Genomic DNA, 24641 nt, shown 5'->3' with positions numbered 1-24641 from the left:
CTGGATGAGGGGGAGAAGAGCTGGCCCAGGCAGGCGCTCTTAAGCCCAGCTGCTCAGGTCAGCGCCGCTCCCAGGGGCCGGTCCTGAGTCCCTTCAGGCTCAGCCAGGGCCCCCACCCACCCCAGCTCTTATTCTCTCCTGCTCTGTCTGTGTTGACGAGAGACCATCTCGGCTCCCTTTGCTGTGTCAGCCTCACAGAAAAGTCTCTGGTGACAGGGACCGGTTTGCGCCTGGGATTGGAGGGCAGTGAGGCTGAAAACTCAGGAATCCAACCACGCACAGGCAGCATGCACATGCTGGATGGCAAGGGGGTGGATGGAGGGAGCTCTGTAGCCGGCAGCCGGGGCCAGCTCTCAGCAAGGACGGAGGCAGAACAAGTGTGCCCTGGACACTCTCCCGGGGAGAATAAGGGACTGAGCAGTCAGCACTGGGTCTCTTGGGAGACCCACCCTTTGAACAGGACAACTGCCCTCTCTCCTGGCCCCCAGACATCAGGCCAGCATTCTTCCAGTGCCCCAGTCTGATGGCATCTTCATTCCAGAACATGCAATCTCCTGCAGATCTTTCCAATCACGAGTTCCACTGAGTCTCTTCTCTGGGCTGCGGTAAACACCAGGACGGTTTCAAAGCCTCGGGACACCCCATCGCACCCCTCCCATTTGCACGGGGAAGATGGAAGTGACAAAGGCGTGTTATGAACCCTTGAAGGAAAGCACTGCGTGATACCTGGGGAGACAGGTATTATCATTCTCATTTATCATCCCCATTTTAAAGACGAGCAGGCTGAGGCGCTGGGAGGTTAACAGCCTTGTCTGGGGTCCTACAGTTAACAAGTAGCAGGTTTGGGCTTTTCACCAAGGTCAGTCACCAAGAGCCTTCACACTTGACCTCTGTTATCACACTGCATGCTTAGCAGGTGCTTGACAAAGCCCCTGGCACACCGGGTGGGGGGGGGGAGCAGTGCTTAATAAACAGTAGCTAGGACTTCCCTGGAGGTCCAGTGGTTAAGACTCTGTGCTCCCAATGCAGGGGGCACGGGTTCGATCCCTGATCGGAAAACTAAGATCCCGCATGCCTCATGGTGCAGCCAAAAAAACAGAAAACAGACAAACAAAAAACTGTAGCTACTGTGATAAACAATACTGATACTGATCTCATAATAACTCACAGAGGTTGCATTTTTGTTCGCATTTTAAAGATGCAGGGCTTCCCTGGTGGCGCAGTGGTTGAGAGTCCGCCTGCCGATGCAGGGGACGTGGGTTCGTGCCCCGGTCCGGGAAGGTCCCACATGCCGCGGAGCGGCTGGGCCCGTGAGTCATGGCCGCTGAGCCTGCGCGTCCGGAGCCTGTGCTCCGCAACGGGAGAGGCCACAACGGTGAGAGGCCCACGTACCACAAAAAAAAAAAAAAAAAAGATGCAGCTGAGGCTCAGAGAGGCTTCATAACTTGCCCAAGACCACACAGTTAGTAAGTGGTGGAGCCGGGTCAGATTTGAACCCCAGTCTCTTCTGACTTCACAAGCCATGGTCTAACCACTGCACTCACTGTCTCTTTGGGGAAGCACCACTGGCCCTGCTCAGCTGCACCCCTCATAGATTGAGATTCTCTCTCTGCAGGGCCCCATATCTGGAATTTTCTCTTGCTCATCTCTCTCTCCTGGGCAGCACATGAGTTTTTGAAGCAGCTTCCCAACTGCAGGGACCTCTACCAGCTGTGCTGCACCCCATGCAAGCCACCTCTTTACTTGGTCTCCGTAGTGCCTCGAGGCCCCACCCCCAGAGTCCTTCAACAGAGCCCCAAAGCCCTGGCTTTGAACTTCTCAACAAGAATTTCTTCACCAAAGGTAATCTCAGGAGACATGTCAGGAGCAAGATAACAGTGGGGAGAGGTCACTGAGAACGATGAGAAGGGCTGCATGGGGTGGGGGGCGGGGGGGAATATGCCACCCCCGCCACCCCCGCCCCCCCGCAGCAGGTCCCTTGTTTCCTTTGTGGGATCTTTGGAGCCAAAGCAAATATAGTAACAGACTTGGCCAACCTTAGCAGCTCGTGTGTGCGCCTCCCCATTTGCAGGCCACAGTGGACAGCTCTCAGCAGGTTGAAAGCCCTGGCATCCCTGTCCAACTTGGCTTGATTCTCCAAGGATCACTGACAAAACACACTCCTTTGACCAAATGCTGGGTCAATCCTGCAATCGGACTCATTTGCAGCATTTCTGGAGTGGTGAGAAGAAATGATAATAGTTCTGCAAAAAGAGATCCTGTTTACTTCACACATTAAGATGGCTACTTAAAAAAACAAAAAAAGAAGATAACAGGTGTTGACAAGGATGTGGAGAAATTGGAAGCAGTGTGCACCATCAGTGGGATTTTGAAATGATGCATCTGCTATGCAAAACAGTATGGAGCTTCCTCAAAAAATAAAATAGAACTAGCCATGTGATCCAGCAGTCCTACTTCTGGATGTAGACACATCCAAAAGAATTGAATGCAGGGTCTCAAAGAGATATCTGCGCACCTTTGTTCATTGCAGTGTTATCCACAATTCCACAAAGAGGTGGAAGCAATGCAATGTCCACTGAGGAAAAATGGATAAACAAAATGTGGTATATTCATACCATGGAATATTACTCAACTTTAAAAAAGAAGGAACTCCTGTCACACGCTACAACATGGATGACCCTTGAGTACATTTTGCAAAGTAAAATAAGCCAGACACGAAAGGACAAAAAGTGCATAATTCTACTTAGGGGAGGTATTTAAAGTGGTCAAGTTCATAGAAACAGAAAGTAGAATGGTGGTTACCAGGCACAAGGGGGAGAAGAAAATGGGGAATTTTTGTTTAATGGGTATAGTTTCAATTTTGCAAGATTAAAATGTTCTAGAGATTGCACAACATGTGGATATACTTATCACTACTGAACTATATGATTTAAAATGATTAAGATGGTAAATTTTATGTGTTTTTTTACCATAATTAAAATAACATTTTAGGCTGGGGATTGGAGACGTTGCTGTCGCTGTTAGTGACCCTGTGGCGTGCCTCTGTGGGACCGGGAACTTAAAGATAGCCAGGATGGCAGAAAATGGTGATAATGAAAAAATGGCTGCCCTGGAGGCCAAAATCTGTCATCAAATCGAGTATTATTTTGGTGACTTCAATTCGTCACGTGACAAATTTTTAAAGGAATAGATCAAACTGGATGAAGTCTGGGTATCTTTGGAGATAATGATAAAATTTAATAGGTTAAACCGTCTAACAACAGACTTTAATGTAATAGTAGAAGCGTTGAGCAAATCAAAGGTGGAACTTATGGAAAAAAGTGAAGATAAAACTAAAATTAGAAGATCTCCAAGCAAACCCCTCCCTGAAGTGACTGATGAGTATAAAAATGATGTAAAAAACAGGTCTGTTTATTTTCAAGGCTTCCCAATTGATGCAACCTTTGATGACATAAAATAATGGTTGGAAGATAAAGGTCAGGTACTAAATATTCAGATGAGAAGAACATTGCACAAAGCATTTAAGGGATCAATATTTGCTGTATTTGATACCATTGAATCTGCTAAGAAGTTTGTCGAGACCCCTGGCCAGAAGTACAAAGACACAGACCTGCTAATACTTTTCAAGGAAGATTACTTTGCAAAAAAAAATGAAGAAAGAAAGCAAAATAAAATCGAAGCTAAATTACGAGCTAAACAAGAGCAAGAAGAAAAACAAAAGTTAGCAGAAAATGCTGAAATGAAATCTCTAGAAGAAAAGATTGGCTGCTTACTGCAAGTCTCGGGGGACTTAGATGATCAGACGTGTAGAGAAGATTTGCATATCCTTTTCTCAAATCATGGTGAAATAAAATGGATAGACTTTGTCAGAGGAGCCAAAGAGGGGATAATTCTGTTTAAAGAAAAAGCTAAGGAAGCACGGGATAAAGCAAAAGACACAAATAATGGTAACCTACAATTAAGGAACAAAGGGGTCACCTGAGAAGTACTAGAAGGAGATGTGGAAAAAGAAGCATTGAAAAAAATAATAGAAGATCAACAAGAATCCCTAAACAAATGGAAGTCAAAAGGTCTCAGATTTAAAGGAAAAGGAAAGGGAAATAAAGCTGCCCAGATTGCGTCTGCTAAAGGAAAAGTAGTTTCAGGGCAAGAAAACTAAATTTGACAGTGATGATGAACACGATGAAAATGGTGCATCTAGACCAGTAAAAAGAGCAAGAGAGGGCTTCCCTGGTGGCGCAGTGGTTGAGAGTCCGCCTGCCGATGCAGAGGACACGGGTTCGTGCCCTGGTTCGGGAAGATCCCACATGCCGCGGAGCGGCTGGGCCCTTGAGCCATGGCCGCTGAGCCTGCGCGTCCGGAGCCTGTGCTCCACAACGGGAGAGGCCACAACAGTGAGAGGCCCACGTACCGCAAAAAAAAAAAAAAAAAAGAGCAAGAGAAGAAACAGACAAAGAAGAACCTGCATCAAAACAACAGAAAATGGTGCCGGAGACCAGTAATTTAGTAAACATTTTTTATTCATTTTAATTAGATTTTAAGCTGCTTTTGTCTTTGGAGGCTTTTAAAAAGAAAAACGAATTAGGTCCACTTCAATGTCCACCTGTAAGAAAGGAAAATCTTTTTGTTGTTTAACTTGTCTTTTTTTGTTGTTGTTATTGTTATCAAAATCACTATTTTTTTAGGTATAATTCTGCTTGTGTTCTTAGTTATAAAAATTTAAATTAAAAAAAATTTAAAAATAACATTTTAAAAGGGAGGGAGGAATTCCCCGGCAGTCCAGGGGTTAGGACTTACCGCTTTGGGGCTGGATTCATTCCCTGGTCGGGGAACTGAGATCCTGCAAGCCGCGTAGTGCAGTCAAATAAATAAATGAATAAAAGGGAGGGGGAACCTGTTGATTTCCTCACTTTGGAGGGATTTGTAATACTGACCAAGCTAGGCACTTTATACATGTTATCTTCTTTCATTCCCACCATGACTTACTGTGGTAGACGTTGCTATTCCTTGTTTACAGCCTGGGAAATTGAGCCCCAGTGACAGAAACTGACTCACCCACAGTTTCATGGAACTCAGTGAGGGGAAGAGCCCCAATTTGTACTCAGATTTGTCTTCCTCCAAATTAGGAGTCTTGTCCCTGCCCTCATCCCCCTGCTGGCTGAGTGTCTCCTGATTCAAGCTCCCAATCACTGACGGAAAGAAAACAAACTTTTAATATGAGTGCTCCATTTCCCCAATTGGAGCCCAAGGTCCTGGGTGAGGCCCAATACATCTTCTATTCCTCGACTTGCCGGGGGAATTAAGCCGAGTACTGGGCACACGTAGTTACTGGGTAAAAAACACTTGAGAAGTAGTTGACATTGTTAGATTTCTCCAAGTTGATATTGTTAAAGTTCTCAGAAACTCCAGGAAGCGTTTTTGTACTAGGGGCAGGGTGCATGCGCAGTCCTTGGGGCGTGCGCGCATGCGATCCATTAGCGCAAGACCGTTATCACGTGACCGTTATCGCGGCAGTTAGAGGTCCGGCTTCGCTGACTGTCAGCCTCAAGGTGGTCCTCGAGGCGGAGAGCGCGGTGAGAGGTGAATGGCGGCGTTCTACGCGGGGCGGCCTTCCAGGCCCCTGGCTGATGGGTGAGCTGCGAGGCCGGGGACAGGCTGGGGGATGTGTTCTCCAGAGCTCCAGGGCCCTCGCCACAGCCGCCCACTGGCCGGGGCCCAGGCCTTGAGGCAGCAGTGAACCTTTCCCCCATTCCCCGCTCGAGGCTGTTTGGAACAGTTCCAGAGAGCTGTGGTCCACATTCAGTGTCACTTGGGGGTAAGTCGCTCCAGCTTGCACAGGCTGGGAATTCTCTCCACCCCATTTGCGCTGCTTCCCTTGCGGGAAGTGAGCCACTCTGGGCCCATTCGCTTTTGAGAGCTGGGCCACTCTGGTTTTTTTGTTTTGTTTTCAATATTCAGGTATTTATTTGGTTGCATCGGGTCTTAGCTGCGGCCCGCGGGCTCTTCGTTGTGTGGGCTTCTCTCTAGTTGTGGTGCGCAGGCTCCAGGGCGTGTGGGCTTAGTTGCTCTGCTGCATGTGAGATCTTAGTTCCTGGACCAGGGATCGAACCCGCGTCGCCTGCATTGGAAGGCGGACTCTTGGACCACGAGGGAAGTCCCTTGGTCAACTCTGTTTGGAGGCCTCTGTCTGGGAGTGGAAGTGGAATTTTTTTTTTTTTTAATTGAAGTAAAGTTGATTTACAATGTTGTGTCAATCTCTGTGGTACAGAAAAGTGACTGAGTTACACACATATAGACATTCTTTTTCAATATTCTGTTCCATCCATTATGGTTTGTCACAAGGTATTGAATATAGTTCCCTGTGCTATACATTAGGACCTTGTTGTTTATCCGTTATTTTTTTTCGGTAATTTTTTATTTTATTTATTTAATTATTTATTTATTTTTGGCTGCGTTGGGTCTTCATTGCTGTGCATGGGCTTTCTCTAGTTGGACCAAGGATAAAATGCGTGTCCCCTGCATTGGCAGGCAGATTCTTAGCCACTGCGCCACCAGGGAAGTCCCTATCCATTCTAAATGTAATAGTTTGCATCTACCAACCCCAAACTCCCAGTCCATCCCTCTCCTTCCCTCCTCCCCCTTGGCAACCACAAGTCTGTTCTCCATGTCTATGAGTCAGTTTCTGTTATGTAGATTCATTTGTGCCATATTTTAAATTCCACGTATAAATGATATCATACAGTATTTGTCTTTCCATTCTCCAAATAAAGGTAGGACTACAGCCCATTTTAGCAGGAAGTAGCCAGAGTGGTCATTGCCCCATTCCTTGAAAGACTTGGGGAAGGATAAAACAGGGTTGGAGGCTGAAACTGAGTCCCCCTAAAACTGAGTTCCTCTGCTGAGTTTATGATTAACCTCTCTATCCAAACCATTATACTCATGTGTTCTCCTCAAGATTGAGGAATATCAAAGAAAAGGGGGGAATTGAAATAGGGGCAGGGTGGGTGTGCAGCTGTTGACATTGGACCGTTAGTGCAAGACCCATAGTTCTCGACCATCAGCAAGGTGGTTAGAAGTCCCACTCCATCAACAGCCAACCTCACAGTGGTCCTTGCAGCAGGGAGTGTGGTGAGGTAACATCTTCATGGAAAGTACCATTTAAGTACTTTCGGCTCACAAAGCATTTTCACATACGTTAACCTGTTTGCTCCTGATGGTATCCTTGGATAAAAGAGATCATCATCATCTGCATTTTACAGATGAGGGAAGCACAGCCCAGAGGGACATGTTCAAGGTCCCCCAGCTGGGATTACAATCACTGGAGGCATGACTGGACAGGTGTCTCAGGACCCCGAAGTCTGCGATGCTTTCACAGGTGGCCTCATAAATTATGGCCAGGCTCTCTCTCTCACTCAGCCTTCTCTGTTGATCTTGTGCTATGCTCACCTGCTGACCAAGAGGGTGAGCCTTGATCTCCAAGGCCAAATAAATTCTGGACAGTCCGCATGAAGGCTGGAGACGCTTTTCTTGAGATTGCAGTTTTAGCATCGAATACCCAGCCAACTACCATGTGCCAGTGAGTGAAATGCTGGGGCATTCCCAGGCCCAGGAAAGGGTTGGTCAAAAGGGGTCAGGCTGGAGTCCAGCTAAGCAGGGAGGCCTGGCAACTGGCACAGGGCAGGGAGGCACAGATGGGGTCAAGCTTGGGGACATAGCTAAGGCCGTGGTGTCAATATGAGCCAACCTGGTCTGCTGCCCAGGGGTTGGAGCTTTGCCCAGAGGGGCCAGAGGGGGCAGAGGAGAGGACCGAGGTTTCTTGCTCTCTGCCCTATCTCCCGCACCCCCATCCCACCACCCCCTGCCAAGTGCAGACAGCTGCAAGCCCGAGGATGCTGGCCCTAGAGTGAGGGTGGTCGTGGCCTGCAGGTGGGGGCAGCAGGATGGCCACCCAGTGGCCAACCACATCTGTTTGGTCCTTTCATTATGACATTTTTTCCTCTGATTACAAAAGTATCTTGTGTTCACAATAAAAAAAATTGAGGGCTACCAAAAAACTCACAAAAGCACAAGATAAAAAGCACCCATAATGCTCTCTCTTTTTTAACTGTATAAAGGACAAAAGGTAAAAAGTAAACACCCTCATCTCCCCACTCCTCACTCTCCCCTCCCCCACACACCCAGGGGTCATCACCGATGGCAGTTTGATAATGTTTGTTACGGCTCCTCTCTTCTTCTCTCTTCCTGTTGGAGGGAAGAGGGCAGTGATTTCCCAAGAAGTGAAACAAAAACTCAGTCACTGTTTTGACTGACAATGTAAACATTTGGTTTTAATTCCTTTTAACTACATTGGTGACAAAGTGCTCTGTTTGAGAAGTGTCCTGGCTCCATCTACTTTGGACACTTGTACCTCCCCCACCTCTGGCTGCCCTTATCACCTCCCTGTGAGGAAGACCAGGGAAGGAGGCCTCTGGGGGTTGATTTCAAGGCAATTAGGAGGCTTTCTGCTTCCAAACACTTCTCTTTTTTTCAAGACACACTTTATTTATTTATTTATTTTTGGCTGCGTTGGGTCTTCGTTGCTGCGCACAGGCTTCCTCTAGTTGTGGCGAGTGGAGGCTACTCTTCGTTGCAACACGCAGGCTTCTCATTGCGGTGGCTTCTCTTGTTGCGGAACATGGGCTCTAGGCCCACAGGCTTCAGTAGTTGCAGCATGCGGTCTCACTAGTTGCGGCACGCAGGCCCTAGAGTGCACGGGCTTCGGTAGTTGTGGCACACAGGCTCAGTAGTTGTGGCACACGGGCTTAGTTGCTCTGCAGCATGTGGGATCTTCCTGGACCAGGGATCGTGTCCCCTGCATTGGCAGGCGGATTCTTAACCACTGTGCCACCAGGGAAGTCCAAACACTTCTCTATTATGTCACTGATGCCTGAAATTCCACTGTTGAGATGTCATACCTTTAACAGAAAACTTCATTTTCCCTGAAAATACAACTCCCTCAAGGGAACTGTGAATCCTTTAAGAGTATGGAATACAAAATGAGTTTTAAATTTCTTTCCTGAGGACAAGGTTTGTTTTTTTTATTTTTAAAGATATTAATGTTCCTTTTTTTTCTCCTCATTATAAAAGTAACACATTTGTTGTGAAAAATGTAGAAAAAGAGAAAAGCATAAATGAGAAAATAAAACCAAATTTGCTCACAGAATATTGCCCAGAGATAACAAAACTAACATTTTTATGTAAAAATCTTCTGGTCTTTTAAATTTTATTTTATTTTTGGCTGCACCACACGGCTTGTGGGATCTTAGTTCCCCAACCCAAGGATTGAACCTGTTCCCTCTGCAGTGGAAGCATAGAGCCCCAACCACTGGACCGCCAGGGAATTCCCTTCTGGTCTTTTTTCTATGTGAATTATATATGTGTAGATAAACGTACACAAACGCATTCGCATACACACGCATAAATAATGCCAAATTGGCACTTTCTTTTATTATTATACCATGTCACTAAATATTCTTTGATATCATAACTCTTAACACATACATGTACACTGTCATATAAATATACCCAAATAGGGAACTAGTCCCCCCACTGCTGGACAATAAGCTGGTGCTAATTTTTCTCCACGATATCCAATGCTGCAATGAACATTCTTGTGTAGAAATGCTGCAAGCAAGTTTTAATCACGGGATTAGGGAGCACACACTTACATGCCAGTGTCTGGGGGCAGGAGGCCATTGAAAAGAGTGTTGTCTACCAAAAACCTGTGGAACGTGGAGACTGAGGGCACCACAGCCTTCACGGACTCATGGCGTGGCCTGCGGCTAGCCCACCCTGAGTGGCCCGTGAGACATGGCAGGAAGGTGCTGCTTGCTGGCCAGATTAGCAGCCTTAGTGCTGTCCTCCCTCTATAAAAATAGCTCACATTCTACAATGGACAGTCCGCGCTACTCTCTCTTAGGGCAGGCCGCACCCACAGGCACAATCTGGCACTGCTGGGGCATAGGAGCCCACACCCTGGCCACAACTGCCCGGGCCAAGGTTCAGCCTGACACAAAGGCAGCCATTTATAGGCTAGATGTGCAGGAGGGGCAGCCCAGCATTAAAACTCTGCCCAGTGGGGACCTTCTCTATTGGACAGTGGCTCACCAAGCCAGCTGTCTCTCACCAGGATGCTTGAAAACCAGAGGACCATTAAGTGGTCAGAAAGTGAGGGTTGGGGACTTCCCTGGTGACACAGTGGACAAGACTCTGAGTTCCCAATGCAGGGGGCCCAGGTTCAATCCCTGGTCAGGGAACTAGATCCCATATTCATGCCGCAACTAAGAGTTTGCATGCCACAACTAAGGAGACTGCCTGCCACAACTAAGACCCAGTGCAACCAAATTAATTAATTAATTAATTTAAAAAATATATATAGATACAACCACAGGTGCCACTACAACCACTTTCTAATTGTTCTTTTTACAGTCACTGAAGTAATTTATTAAAAAAAAAAAAGTGAGGTTTATATGGGGAGAAGGTAGTGGGCAGGAGTCAGGATGTAGAAACCAGGAGGCAGCAGAAGACATTAGGTGAAGAGAGTCCATAATTGGGTTTGTTGCAAGCATCCAGTGACTCCAGAATGAGGACCCAGTTGTTCCAGAGGGCTGCTCTTTGTCTGGTGAGATCCCTCCTGGGCTTCCTAAACAGCCTTACAATAAAGGCTTAGCCCTGGAAGTAACCAGAGTTGGTCTGTGTCCCCTGCAGCCTGTAGGAGTCTTACCCCACACATGTGGACAGTACTCTACAGCTTATGTGATGCATTCCTAGGACTTCTCTCGTCATAACAACTGTGGGAGGGAGAGTAGTTTATCCCCATTTTACAGGTGAGGAAACTGATGTTCAGAGAGGATCTGAGTCTGCTGGCAGGTCAGGGAGCAGAAACTCAGAGCCACGTTTGCTGACCCCACATCCAAACTGGTCTCACCACACCAAGTGGCCTCCTGTCCCGTCCCCACAGATGTTATCACTACGCTGCAGTACTGCTGTCACTAGCCCTCTCTGAAGGTGAACTAGCCTTAGTTGATTTTGTGTGTTTCAACTTGTCTACTCAACTTGCGTAATGCCTGAGGACTGGGTTTGCAGGTTTTCTTGTTCATAGTGCTCAGTACTTGTGAGGATGCAATTGGGGTTCAATAAGTTCTGATGGTTCCAAATGCAGTTTTTCAAAATGCAGAGGCCCACATCCCACCTCGGAGTACAAAACAGGACTCTAGGCAGTTCTGAAAATTTCCGTAGGAGTCTGATCACATTCCAGGTTGAAAATCAGATATAGAGAATGCTTAATCAGCCCCTTCAACTCTCAGAAAAAACAGCCATGACCCAGGAAATAAGCAAAAATATGTAAATGAGCAACCAAACTGAATCTCATAAATTTTATGCACAAAAGATGAAACATGCTTGTCTTAAAACAAACTGCTCGGACTTCCCTCGTGGCGCAATGGTTAAGAATCCGCCTGCCAGTGCAGGGGACACAGGTTCGAGCCCTGGTTTGGGAAGATCCCACATGCGGCGGAGCAACTAAGCCCATGTGCCACAACTACTGAGCCTGCGCTCTAGAGCCCGCAAGCCACAACTAATGAGCCCGCGCACCACAACAAGGAGTAGCCCCCAGTTCACCACAACTAGAGAAAGCCCACGCACAGCAACAAAGACCCAACGCAGCCAAAAATAAATAAATAAATAATAAAAAAATAAATTAAAAATACAACAAAACAACAAACTGCTCCAGCCTCACTCTGCACCTCCATACCCTTACTTTACACATTATTCTAATGAGGTTGGTCACTTGGTTTCTCAGCCCACGGTTTATTGGAAGCATGCATAGAAATAGCTATGAGAAACTGAAAGCTGTTACAAACATTGGTAATCGTAACAGTGGTCTTGAGTTATCAAGAAAAGGTCAAGGGCTTCCCTGGTGGCGCAGTGGTTGAGAGTCCGCCTGCCGATGCAGGGGACACAGGTTCGTGCTCCGGTCTGGGAAGATCCCACATGCCGCGGAGCGGCTGGGCCCGTGAGCCATGGCCACTGAGCCTGCGCGTCCGGAGCCTGTGCTCCGCAACGGGAGAGGCCACAACAGTGAGAGGCCCGCATACCGCAAAAAAAAAAAAAAAGAAAAAAAAAAAAAAAAAAAAGAAAAGGCCAAATACAGCAGGAAGATGTACAATCCATTTTAGAAAGATCTTCTAAAGAAAATTGGTTTAGGTGTTTAAAGGGCAGGGTTTCAGTTACCCTGAAAACTGACCATGTGCTAAAAAGGAGCCCAGGCCTCCTCTCTGGCATTGCCAGTCCTGCCTGCAATGATTGTCTCATCACACTGCACTGACAGTGTCCAGCTCTCCAACTTGTGTGTTGTGTAGTAGCTAACTGCGTGAACTCTGGAGACAGGCTCACCAGGTTCAAATCCTGGCTCTGCCACTTCTGAGCTGTGTGACCTTAGGCAAGTTACCTAATCTCTCTGTGCTTGTTTCCTCATCTATCAAATGAGGATAATAATAGCACCCACATCCGGATCAGGTACATAGAGAGCTCTTATACATGAGAGTGATAACAGCAGGGATTGAATCTTATTCAACTCTGTCCCCACCTCTCCCTTAGCCCCTTACTCCTCAAAGTGGGATCCACCAGCAACTGAGAGCTGGTTAAGAATGCAGAATAATACATCCAAACCTATTAAATCAGATTCAGCATCTTAAGATTTTGTGTGCACATCAGAATGTAGAAGCCCTCAATGAATACTGTCAGATGAATGAAATTAGGCATTATTGTATATGGAAGTCCCAGGAGCATCAGAAAGACAGAAACAGGGAGCAGGGGGGCTAGCTCCTGAGGAAACTAAGGAAGTAGGTGCAAAGGAGAAAGTGTGGGCAGCTGGAAACTCAGAGGGACTTGGTTCAGCCACTTTCCCAGCTGTATGACCTTGGGCCTCAGTACCCTCATGTGTGAGATGGAGGAATGCCCACCTTACAGGGCTGTAACCAGGATGAGAGATAAATACATAACGTGCCTGCAAGGGGCGGGCCCTCAGGCTGTCATTACTGCAGGCTCACAACCCCTCACCCGAAGCCCTGGGGTCAGACGCCTGTGGGTTTTCAGGGCTTTCAGATTTCAGAAAGCCCACATGATGCGGTGCTGACACTACAGAACACCCAGCAGGGTCTGGGCAGCACCCTTCATTAAACACAGCAAAGCTTTCGCAGTGAAATGTATGAACAGTAAGAGACATATTAAAGACTTTAAATAGTCTCACATCACGGCAGACCAGATTTGTGGCCAAATCAGTTTATATCAAACCTATTTTTTTAAAAAGTCTGATCTTTAGAGCTTTTGGCTTTCAGAATTGTAGACAAGGGAGTGTGAGCCTGAATGACAGAGGAGGAGGGGCAGCCCTGGGGGGAGAGCCGACCAGGCTTGGAGGGGTGTGCTGGGGAAGGGCTGATAGCTTGCCTGCAGGGGTGAGTCCACAGGCAGAAGGAGAGGGCAGAAAGCAAGACGTGGAGGCCTTGTAGACAGGAGGGACCCTGACACATGGACTGTAGGAAGTTGCCACGGTTAGGGCCTGAGCAGGAGTGTGACCTAATCAAAGACAGAACGACAGGTTGGTCAGTCTTGCAAACAAACAGGAACAGGGCGTCCTGGACCCACTCGAATTTCCCAGCACAGAATCAAGAGTAGGCTCACCCCTACTCCCCACCCACCCCGCTCCCCCAACTACCCAAAGACACGCAGAGGAAAGGTTTTCATATTCTATCACACTGTCAGGGCAGCCCACGGGGTCTTATCGATTACATAGGCACGAGTAAAATGATCACAACATGAACAAAAAATAAACATAATACGAGTTCCACCGTGTGCCGCTTGCCATGAACCTGTTGTCTCCAGCTCTTACAGCACCGCTCTGAGGTATTAATTATTTTTCCTTTTACAGAGGAGGACACTGAGGCCCAGGTGGCCTAAGAAAGTCCAGGGTCACACTGGTTCATCTAATGCCAGTGCCTGAGTGCCTTCCAATAAACCACATGCTCAGGGGATGACTGAGGCCAAGGCAAGAAAGGGACAAGCTGGGGGGCTGAGATTGGGAGAGAGAGCAAGTCCTGCAGGCTCGGAGAATTTTGATTCAGACTTGGGTTCTGCCCTCCACCTTTCTGAATCCTTACTTATGTCTTGGATGTATCTCTTACAAACCCCAGAGTCAGGATTTGTCCTCTATCCACTCTGACAACCTTTATCTTTTAACAGGAACATTTCATCCATTTATATTTAATGTAATTGTGAATATATTTAGGATTAAATCTACTCTCTGCTTTCTATTGGTTCTATCTGTCCTGTATTCTTTTTTCTCTCCTCTTTTGGATTTAATCTTTTTTTTTTTTTCCCATTGAATGCTTCCCTCTATTAATTTGGAGGTTATTCCTCTTTCTCTGTTTGGCCCTGCTCTCAATATTTCAAGGGTTATGTGATATATGTATGTTTTGTACCACTAGTCCAATAGCTTGAGATGATCTTACACAAACAAGAGCTTTGGAGTTCGACAGGCCTGGCTTGGAACCCTGGCTTTAGAACTTTTTAGCTGTGTGCTCCTTTCCAGCTGCTTTCCTCTAAGTCTCAGTTTGTAAAAGACGGGTTGATGGAACTCATCACCCAGCTTATTGGGTTACTTTAGTGAGCTGAGGGGTGCCGAGTGCCCTGCCCAGGGCTTGGCACAGAGAAAGGGCTCAATGTTTCTCTCTCCTTTCTGGTCTTTGCCTCTCTGCATCCTGGAAGAATTGGCCCCAGATGGAGGCTGCTCAAGAGCCTGGTTGCATAGCAGGGCTTTACCGTAGAAAACCTTCCCAGAAGGAATCCCTTTGGAATAAGATGTTCCCAGGGTGCAGCCAGTCTGCAGCATCATCAGTGGACAGCACAGCCTTAGTCTGGGAAGTGGGAGGCTGTTGGGAAATTCTGCTAAAATGGGGGAGGGAGGTGGGTAGCATTGATCAGTGTCCCAGAGGGGCTAATCAGGGAAGGGAGGAGGGCTCCCCAACAGTGTGTGTGTCTCTAATCTGGGCGAAGAAGGGGGGCTGACCGGTATGCAGCAGCTTCTCCTCCTGGGAGGCAGGTGTGTCCTCTTGTAGAGGAGAGCAGTGACTCACCAGACTACCACGGCTTGTTATAAATATCTTGAGACACTTAACTCCCTCGGCCCTGATTCTATATTAGCACAAGTGGTGCTCCATAATTCCATAATTAATTAGGTTTCCTAAGCACCTTAAGACTGGGAGAGGGTGTCCCAACCTGTGGACACAAATATTACAAACTACATGGTCGGTCCCCACCCCCACTGTGAATCAAAAAATAAGTCCTCTTTCTCTCTCTTATCTATTTACTTATTTACAAATTAGCATTGGGTGAATTTTGAGAAGTAAGGGTAGGCCAAATGTGCCCTGCCTCAGCAGTGGAGGTGCCGAGCCCTAACCACTGGACCACCAGTGGTTCCCTTACCTGTTCTTTTTTAATGTAGCTAGTAGGAAGTTTAAAGTTACATTTGTTTTGGGAAAACTGCTGAAATCTGAATAAAGTTGATAGTGTTGTGCCATTGTTAATTTCTTATTTGGGGGCAATTATACCATAGTTATGCAAGATGTTAACCTTAGGGGAAGCTGGGTGAAGAGTTTACTGGAACTCTCTGTACAATCTTTGCAACTCTCCTATAAATCTAAAATGTTTCCGGACTTCGCTGGTGGCACAGTGGTTAAGAATCTGCCTGCCAATGCAGGGGACACGGGTTTGAGCCCTGGTCTGGGAAGATCCCACATGCCGCGGAGCAGCTAAGCCTGTGCGCCACAACTACTGAGCCTGCGCTCTAGAGCCCCCGAGCCACAACTACTGAGCCTGCATGCTGCAACTACTGAAGCCTGCGCGCCTAGAGCCTGTGCTCCGCAACAAGAGAAGCCACCGCAATGAGAAGCCTGCGCACCACAAGGAAGAGTAGCCCCCGCAAGCCACAGCTAGAGAAAGCCCGTGTACAGCAATGAAGACCCAATGGAGCCAAAAATAAATATAAATAAATTTATTTTTTAAAAAAATCTAAAATGTTTCCAAAATGAAAAGTGTAAAAATACCCCCTCCTATTACATGTGTGATCACACTATATTTCTATTGGAGAAACATATAATAGAATTATATTCCTAGCACAGAGCTTAAAACAGTTCTCTAAGAGGTATTATCGTCATCTCATGGGTGAAAACAAACGGTGCTCAGAGGGGCTAATCAGCAGGATTTGGGACGCTGTGTGTTGGGTTCGAAGCCCTTGAACTTTCTGCTGTACTCCTTGGCTTCTCCTCCAACAACTGGCGCCCACTGGAGCCTTGTGAGAATTCCTCCGAGGGTACTAGTGTGGGCATGTGGGCCCACGGATAAGCCACTTGCTGTGGTGGGCAGGGGCTGGTGGGTGGGAAGAGGTGGGGAGATTAAGAGCAGAAGTAGGGGAGTGTGGGGGTTCCTGGGATGAGAGGACTGTCCAGGTGAGAGCCAGACAAGGTCTTGAAACCCTAGGACAAAGGGGCGGAGCGATGGCTGCGCTGCTAGGCTTTCCGTTTTACTGACGGGCTGTTTTCTTTGATCTCTGCCTTGCTTTGGAAAGGATGTCAGGAGCATCTGCTGCTGTCTCAAGGAAAACTGGCAAGGCTGCTAATGACTTGGATGAACAGGCCCCAAAGGGGACAAATCATGGCACACGGGGGTAGAGCCGGGTACCTGGGCGTGTCCTGGTGTAAGGAAAATGCAGTGGGGATGCTGTTTCCATCTTGTCTCTTTGCACCTCCCTCCTTTCTCATCTCAAACGGAAGTATGCTTGTTCTGATGTAGAAGACCCCGCCTCCTGACCTGCAGGCCCAAGGCTCAGCCACCGCGAGCCTAGGCAATCCCCTTTCCTGTCCTTTCTGCCTTGCAAGGGGGCCTGAAGCTGCCCTCTGCTCCACATCCTGGCAGGCCCCCCCAGACCCAGCCTCAGGCCTCTCGAGGGAAAGAGCACCATGCCTAGAGTCCAGAGCTCCTGCTTCTCCTTCGGGCCTGCCCCCCTCAGTCTGGGAGGCCACAGGGGGCCCTGGCTCTCCTACCAGCGAGGGTGCTACTCTGCTGCGCTCCGGAGCGGACAGGGCCAGCCGAGCCGGCAGTGCACTGTCTGTGGCCAGCCGCCCGCCACCTTCCCACGTCCAGCTGTGCGCCGGGCGCCCCTGTCCTGACGTGCCCCTTCCCCTCCGCTGCCCTGCCGCGCACTCTGCCGCGCGGCAGCCAGATGTGCCGGCTTTGGTGCTGTCGGGCCCTAACGAGGTCCAGATGTGCAGCCTGGCCTGGGCCGGTGGCGGCGGCTACCAAAGGAGAGGGAGGCCCTGGGAGGGAGGAGCCCGGCTGCAGCTGGACGCCCGGTGCTGGAGGAGGAATGCACTAGGAAGGATTCCTGCAGGAATGCGAGCTGGGGTGACTCTGCCTAAATAAGGGCCTGGCCTCTCTGCGAGCCGAGCCAGAGACCCAGCTCCTCCAGGTGCAGCAGCGCCTGCATGCGCCTTCAGCCATCCCTCCGTCGTCTTAACAATGTTTTCTTTTTTACAGTTATAAAAACTATACATAGCAATGAAAGGCAGTTTAGAAAACCCAAATAAGCTAACAGATGAAAACAAAGAAAAGAAAATAAAAATCACCTATAATCTCACCACCCAGCCACTGCTAAAGTTCTGGGATGCATCTTGCTAGAATTTTTCCAAATACAGGTATACGCATAGGTTGGTTTGTGAGTTTGAATCGTCCCACAGAGACTCTCAGAACCTGCATTTTTTAAAAAATTAATTTATTTTTTTGTCTGCATTGGATCTTCGTTGCTACATGCGGGCTTTCTCTAGTTGCGACAAACAAGGGATACTCTTCATTGCGGTGCACGGGCTTCTCATTGCGGTGGCTTCTCTTGTGGAGCACAGGCTCTAGGCGCGCGGGCTCAGTAGTTGTGGCTCGTGGGATCGGTAGTTGTGGCTCGCAGGCTCTAGAGTGCAGGCTCAGTAGTTGTGGCGCACGGGCTTAGTTGTTCCGTGGCATGTGGGATCGTCCCGGACCAGGGCTTGAACCCATGTCCCCTGCATTAGCAGACGGATTCTTAACCACTGTGCCACCAGGGAAGTCCAGAACCTGCATTTTCCACTCAGCTCTTCCCCTATGAGTCTACTATAACCAGTGTTTCCCAAAATGATCCCACAGAGCACCAGGGCCATTTTGCTTGCTGTTCATAGGGGTCTCTTTCCCCAGCTGTTTGGGACTGAGCACTGTGAGCACTGGCTCACGCCAACTTAAATGGACTTCTGTCCTAGAGAACGTCTCAGAGTCTTCAATTTACTAGTGTGTGTTCTGAATCATCAGGAGGAGACTGGCATTTCCTAAACATATTTCACTATGAAATCCCTTGAGGGATCCTCTTGGGGCTTGGGTCTGTGGAGCATCGGGTACGAAATGCTGTTCTGTGACATTCTTCGTCATGGCTGCATAGAAACCAACTGCATGTGGACACCATCATTTATTCCAGTATCCATCACTGGGTGGACATTATGGTTGCTGTCAACTTACTGCTATTACAAATAACTCTGCGATGACCATCCTCGTACTTCCCCCTTTGTTGTATAGAAACGTTCCCAGAAGTAGGACTGTTGTCCGTGTGAAAGACCACTTTTAACTCTCAGGTTCGGGGGACCTGGTGACTCTTGCCCCAACTCCTCATCCAGACCTTATACGGCGGAAAAGGGGTTTACCCACTCCCACAACAGCGGGCACCTGAGGATGCAGGTGGGGTCTGCAAGTCTTTAGCTTAACCATTTCTCCAGCACTCCTAGGCATTGAGCCTTGGGGACTGTAGTGAAAAATAACTTTTCTTGGGCTATTATCAGCAGCACTGTAACAAACATCTGTTAACAACTATTTTCCAAAGAACTGTTGCAACCAGAGAGTAAAACCACACCTGGGGTGCAGAGAACCCTTTACTATGAAGGGTCACTTATGAAGCCATACAGCCCCATAGCACCCCTGGGTGCCTACCAGGTAGAATGACACTGTATAACCCCTAACGTGCTGCTACTTAAGGTGCCGAGGGATGGCTGCCTGTGAGATTGGGAACACAATAGGCACATCGTAAGCATAGTCCAGACCTGTGTAAGCCTTGCCACTGACGTCTTCCTCCATATTATTTCCTTTGATCCTCACAACACCCTGTGAAATAGAGAGTAGTGGACTTACTAAGTCATTCTACAAATGAGGAAACTGAGACTCGGGGCAGGGCACTGGCCCAAGGTTGCACAGCTAAGTGGTGGAGAGGAGCTAAACCCCAGCAATACCACTCCACGCCTCTGAGCAACGCATCACCTTAGTAGTTGCATGCCGTTGTCAGCAAAGGAAGCCTTCCTTCCTTTACACTGGGCTTTATCAACATGGGGCCAAGGACCTGGGCGTTCTGATGGGAGGGTGGGGGAAAACGCCCAGAATTTCTAGAGCCTAAGGACTGCTACAAGGCCACTCCTGGGGGCAGGTGTGTGTGTGTGTTTCCTTTGATGGTGGGGAGGGAGGGGGGAACCGCTCAGAGAGGTGCAGTATGGCTCCCACAGGCCCCCAAGCAGGGAGAAGGTCTTACTCATCTTTGCATCCTCAGTGCTGGACACAAAGTGAGTGTTGCACACAGGTTCCTAAATTCAAGACAGCCCCCAGCCCTGGGGAGAAACTCTCCTGGGCTTAGCCCCACACAATACACACGGGGGTCAGGGGTTCCTGTGTGTATTGTCTTCTTGGTTCCCCTCACACTTAGCCTAATTCCAACCTTAACTTCTCCTCCTTCCCCCTCCTTCTCCGCGCCTTAACCTCTCTGTGTGTTTGCCCCCTCTCGCCCCCTCCCCTGATACTCACTGAGTTTGTCATCAGAGACTCAGTCCCTTAGACACCCAGGTCCACACCTGAGGAGCTCTAACTAAGCACTGCTTTGATCCTCAAGGGCACCTTCTAACTGAGCTCTGAGCCTTATTTGTGTAGACTTCTTTTGAAAATCTAAGCAAAGACAGGGATCCCAGAAAAATGCCCAATGCACATACACCTTCAGTGTCAGGAGCTCATGCATGGACCCTCGGACAGCCCTAGCCAAGAAAGCCTGTTCCTGGTGAACCCAGCTTGGCGCACACTTCCATGGGCTGGGCGGGGGGTGGGGGGGCTGCTTTCTGTAACCTTCTATCAGCCCTGGGACCAGATGCTACCCAGTATGCTTGCCTCCCACAGAGCCGATGGCTTGTCGGCAACTAACAGGTCCACTATCCCTTTTTCTGTTTCAAAAACCCCAAACTTCTGAAAACTTTTTGTCATTAGGCATTTGACTGCAAAGCCTGACCTGATGTGAACTATTTGGCTGCAAAACCAACCTCAACTAAGTGGGGCTATTTACAGCCTTTATTTACACCACTTAGTGTGTGAATATTCATAGACTTTGCTCAGAAATGTTTATATGTTTACCAGGTGCTGTCCCGGACCCTGCTGGGGGTATTTTATAATATATACAGTGTAAATGAACTCATCATGTCACCTTTTTCTAAACTAGGAAAAATCCTGGGTTCTGAAACCTCTCTGGCCCCAATGGTCTTAGGCAAAGGATTGTGGACCTGTATTTATAAAATTTTCCTAAAGAAGTTCATGGACTTATGAGTGAAAGGAGCCAGACACAGAGCACATGTACTGTATGATCCCATTTATATGAAGTTCAAGAACAGGCTAAACTAGCTGACAGCCGTAGAAATCAGAATAGCAGTTACCTCTGGGGAGGGGAATTGACCAAGAGGGAGCATGAGGGAACCTTCTAGGGCACTGGAAATGTTCTGAATCCTGATCTGGGTGGAGGTTACACGGGTACATACATACATAGAAATTCACCAAGCTGGGACTTCCCTGGTGGTCCAGTGGTTAAGACTCCGCACTTCCACTGCAGGGAGCGTGGGTTCGATCCCTGGTCGGGGAGCTAAGATCCTGCTGCGCAGCGTGGCCAAAAAAAAAAAAAGAAAGAAAGAAATTCACCAAGCTATACATTAAAGATTAGTGCAGTTTGCTGTAAGCCTGTTAAACCTCAAAATAAAAGTAAAAATAAAATGTACGGAATATATTCTCTCAAATTAAGCCATAAGAAGCTGCTTGCCTTGGCACCCCATCCCACCCTGTGATGTCTTTGAACTTTCCAACAAAGCTTAAATTAAAATCATCTTAATATATGTTTGGCTTGTCTTAATCCCAAGAAATGAGTTTAACACAAAAGTCAAATTGAGTGAACATTTTTTTTAAACTCTGATTTGCCCTCAAAAAAAATCCATCCCCGGGCTTCCCTGGTGATGCAGTGGTTAAGAATCCGTCTGCCAATGCAGGGGACGTGGGTTCGAGCCTGGTCCGGGAAGATCCCACGTGCCGCGGAGCAGCTGAGCCAGTGTGCCACAACTACTGAGCCTGCGCTCTAGAGCCCGCGAGCCACAACTACTGAGCCTGCGTGCTACAACTGAAGCCCACACGCCTAGAGCCCATGCTCCACAACAAGAGAAGCCCGCACAATGAGAAGCCCTCGCACTGCAACGAAGAGTAGCCCCCGCTCGCCGCAACTAGAGAAAGCCTGCTCGCAGCAACGAAGACCCAATGCAGCCAAAAATAAATTTAAAAAAAAAAATCCATCCCCTTAAAGGCTATCTTCGCTTTGAAAGTACTGCAGGAAAGCACTCGGGGCCTGGCTCCCTTCAGCAAAAGCCTTCCACTCACATCAACCTCTGAGAAGGATGCTGCCCCTGGGACTGCTGCTCAAAACACACCAGCCTGGGCGGTGAGCACAGATCCAGGCGTCCCTACCCATGGGGCTGCGAGTCAGAACTTGCACACAGCCAACAGTATCCTTTAATTGCATCTGATTAGCTGGAACTTGGAACTTGTATTTGTGAACAGAAGGGCATAGGGGACTCCTTGATTAAACAAGTCAGATAACCATATATTGCTAAGAGGAACAGAGATCTTCTTTCCCATATCTCTCTCACTGCTCAGCATCTGACTACTCACGGCCTTGTCCTTTGACACTCACTCCCCCAGCATCCCCACCTCCGCCTTCCCTCCCACTTCCTATCTGGGCTCCGGGAGCTCAGCCCACTGGGGCTGCTGCTTCTCTGCCACTCTACTCTGTGACCCAGTTCAGCCCACATGCCAACCTTCCCATCTTCAGCCAGAGGGCACTGAACTCATGGCCTCGGGCTGTCCTCAGCTGCTTCAAATCCTTTTAGGAACCAGTCAGGGTATAAACAAACAAACCAACCTACTTGGGCTTTTTCCTCATCTTTCTAGAGCACACTGTCCGATAGAAGAGTCCATGCTGATGGAAGTATTCTCTGCTGTGTTGTCCAATGTGGTAGCCACTAGCTGCATGTGGCTATTGAATGCCTCATGTGTGGTAAGTTTGACTTAGGAACTAAGTTTTTAACTTTTTTAAAGTTTAAATTTAAATACTCTATGTGGCTGGTAGCTACCATATTGGTCAGTGCATCTCTAGAGAGAGGGAGGGTTGGGGGCCTAACATTCCTTTAACCTCGCCCAGTGGCCTGGAATCTGGCCTGGAATCTCTGCCTGCTCTTTGAAGATACCCAGCCCTTGTCTCCCCAGCTCCCAGATCTGTCTTCTTCCAGAATCACTGGGAGCATTTGTTGAACCCCTACACTGTGCTGGATGTTTCACAAATGTAAACCAGATATACTGGGTCACCTCAAGTCCTAGGACAACATTCAAAAGAAGCTCAGAATTCTAAGACAGCTTGAAAAGTAACACAATAGGTCTTTTCTGAAAACCTCCTGAGGAAGCACCAGGGGGAATGTATGTCAACAAAACACAGGGACTTCTTATCTCCCCAAGTCCCACTCCTTTGCCCAGCAGCTCTGCCTGTCTCCTCCACAGCCCCAAACAAGGAATGGTTCTGCGGGTCTCTTCTTCCTCCCTCCACCTTCGTTCTTACTTATTTAAAGAAATTTGACCCACTCTGGGCTTTGCCTTGTCTCACTCCTCTGAAACAGCATCCCAACAGGCCAGGCTTCTTCCTTGGCAGGAGAAGACAAAAGTGGCAAACACTTCGCATGGACTTTTTTTGTGTGTGTGTGTGGCATGCAGGATCTTAGTTCCCTGACCAGGGATCAAACCCGTGCCCCCTGCAGTGGAAGCACAGAGTCCTAACCACTGGACTGCCAGGGAATTCCATGGACATTTTTTCTTTTATCCCTGATACACAAGGTTACATTGTCCCCAGTTTACAGAGTTTACAGATGTGGAAAGTGAGGCACAGAACAGTTAAGGGCACACTGACCCTGAATGGAGGAATTGCAATACCAACCCAGAGTTGTGAGAGTCCTAGATGATGAGGAGGTCTTTCTGCTCAAGACTTACACATCCAGAGGGCTGCACCATCTGTCCCTCCTCCGACCATAAACCCACCACTAGTGGCTGACTAGCAAACCCATCTGCATTAACTTAATATGCTAGCTGTAGAGTCCCTAGGTTATCCCACCCCCAGGAAATTGCTCATTTTAACCAGGAGACACAGGCTTGACTCCAAGGAGTGACTCAGGATCTCAAGTCTCAGTTTCTCAGCTGGACTTCGGGGCTGGCTAGGGCATGCTGACCTCCCCTCCAGGCTCATCCTAGTTCTGACAAGGCCAACCTGCACTCCAGCTCATCATGACTCCGCTGTCCATCCAGCCCACGGGCCAGTCCTTCCCCACTGCTGAACAGCCTGCTGCTCCACTTTTTTAAAAAATTGTGGTAAAATATACATAATATAAAATTTACCATTTTAACCACTTCCAGGTGTACAGTTCTGCGGCATTAAGTACATTCACATTGTTGTGCGACTATTACCACCATCCATCTCCAGAACTCTCTCATCTTCTCAACTGAAACTGTACCCATTAAACAATTAACTCCTTATTCCTCTCTTCCCAGCCCCTAAAAACCAACCATTTTACTTTCTATCTCCATGAATTTGACGGCTCTATTATTCCATATAAGTAGAATCATACCATATCTGTCCTTTTGTGTCTGGCTTAGCATGTCTTCAAGGTTCATCCATGTTGCAGCATGTGTCAGAACTTCATTCTTTTCATGACTGAATAATATTCCAGTATATATATATATATGTGTGTGTGTATATATATATATATATATATATATATAATATTTTCCTTATCCATTCATCTGTCAATAGATACTTGGGTTGCTCCCACCTTTTGGCTACTGTGAATAATATTGCTATGAACTTGTATGTACACACATCTGTTTGATTCCCTACTTTGAATTCTTTTAGGTATATGTGCAGAAGTGGGATTATTAGACCTTATGATAATTCTACCTCTAATCTTTGAGGAGCTGCCATTCTATTTTCCACAGCTACTGCTCTACTTTTACTCTCATGCCATACTCCTCTGACATCTTCTACATTAGCCAGCATATTATCCATCATGTTTAAAAATGTAGGGCTACACTCATCACTTCCAACCCAAAGAGTGCAGATCAGTCTGGAGAAACTCATTGGTGGTATGTCATGAAGCTGG

The 24641-nt window shown here is 47.8% G+C and overlaps 1 pseudogene across 1 annotated transcript in view; it reads left to right on the top strand.

Moving 5' to 3' along the window:
• The first annotated feature begins 3073 nt into the window (after positions 1–3073).
• LOC307192931 (lupus La protein homolog) overlaps positions 3074–24641 on the top strand; it is an 81071-nt pseudogene continuing 59503 nt past the window's right edge. Inside the window, exons 1-3 of the transcript in view lie at positions 3074–4205; positions 4426–4498; positions 5515–5573. The product of the transcript in view is annotated as a lupus La protein homolog (transcript). The remainder of the gene's footprint in view (positions 4206–4425; positions 4499–5514; positions 5574–24641) is intronic.

Source organism: Stenella coeruleoalba (genome assembly GCF_951394435.1).
Source record: "Stenella coeruleoalba genome assembly, chromosome: 10".
In the NCBI taxonomy this organism is placed as follows: Eukaryota; Metazoa; Chordata; class Mammalia; order Artiodactyla; family Delphinidae; genus Stenella; species Stenella coeruleoalba.
This window is presented reverse-complemented; position numbering and strand designations above follow the sequence as displayed.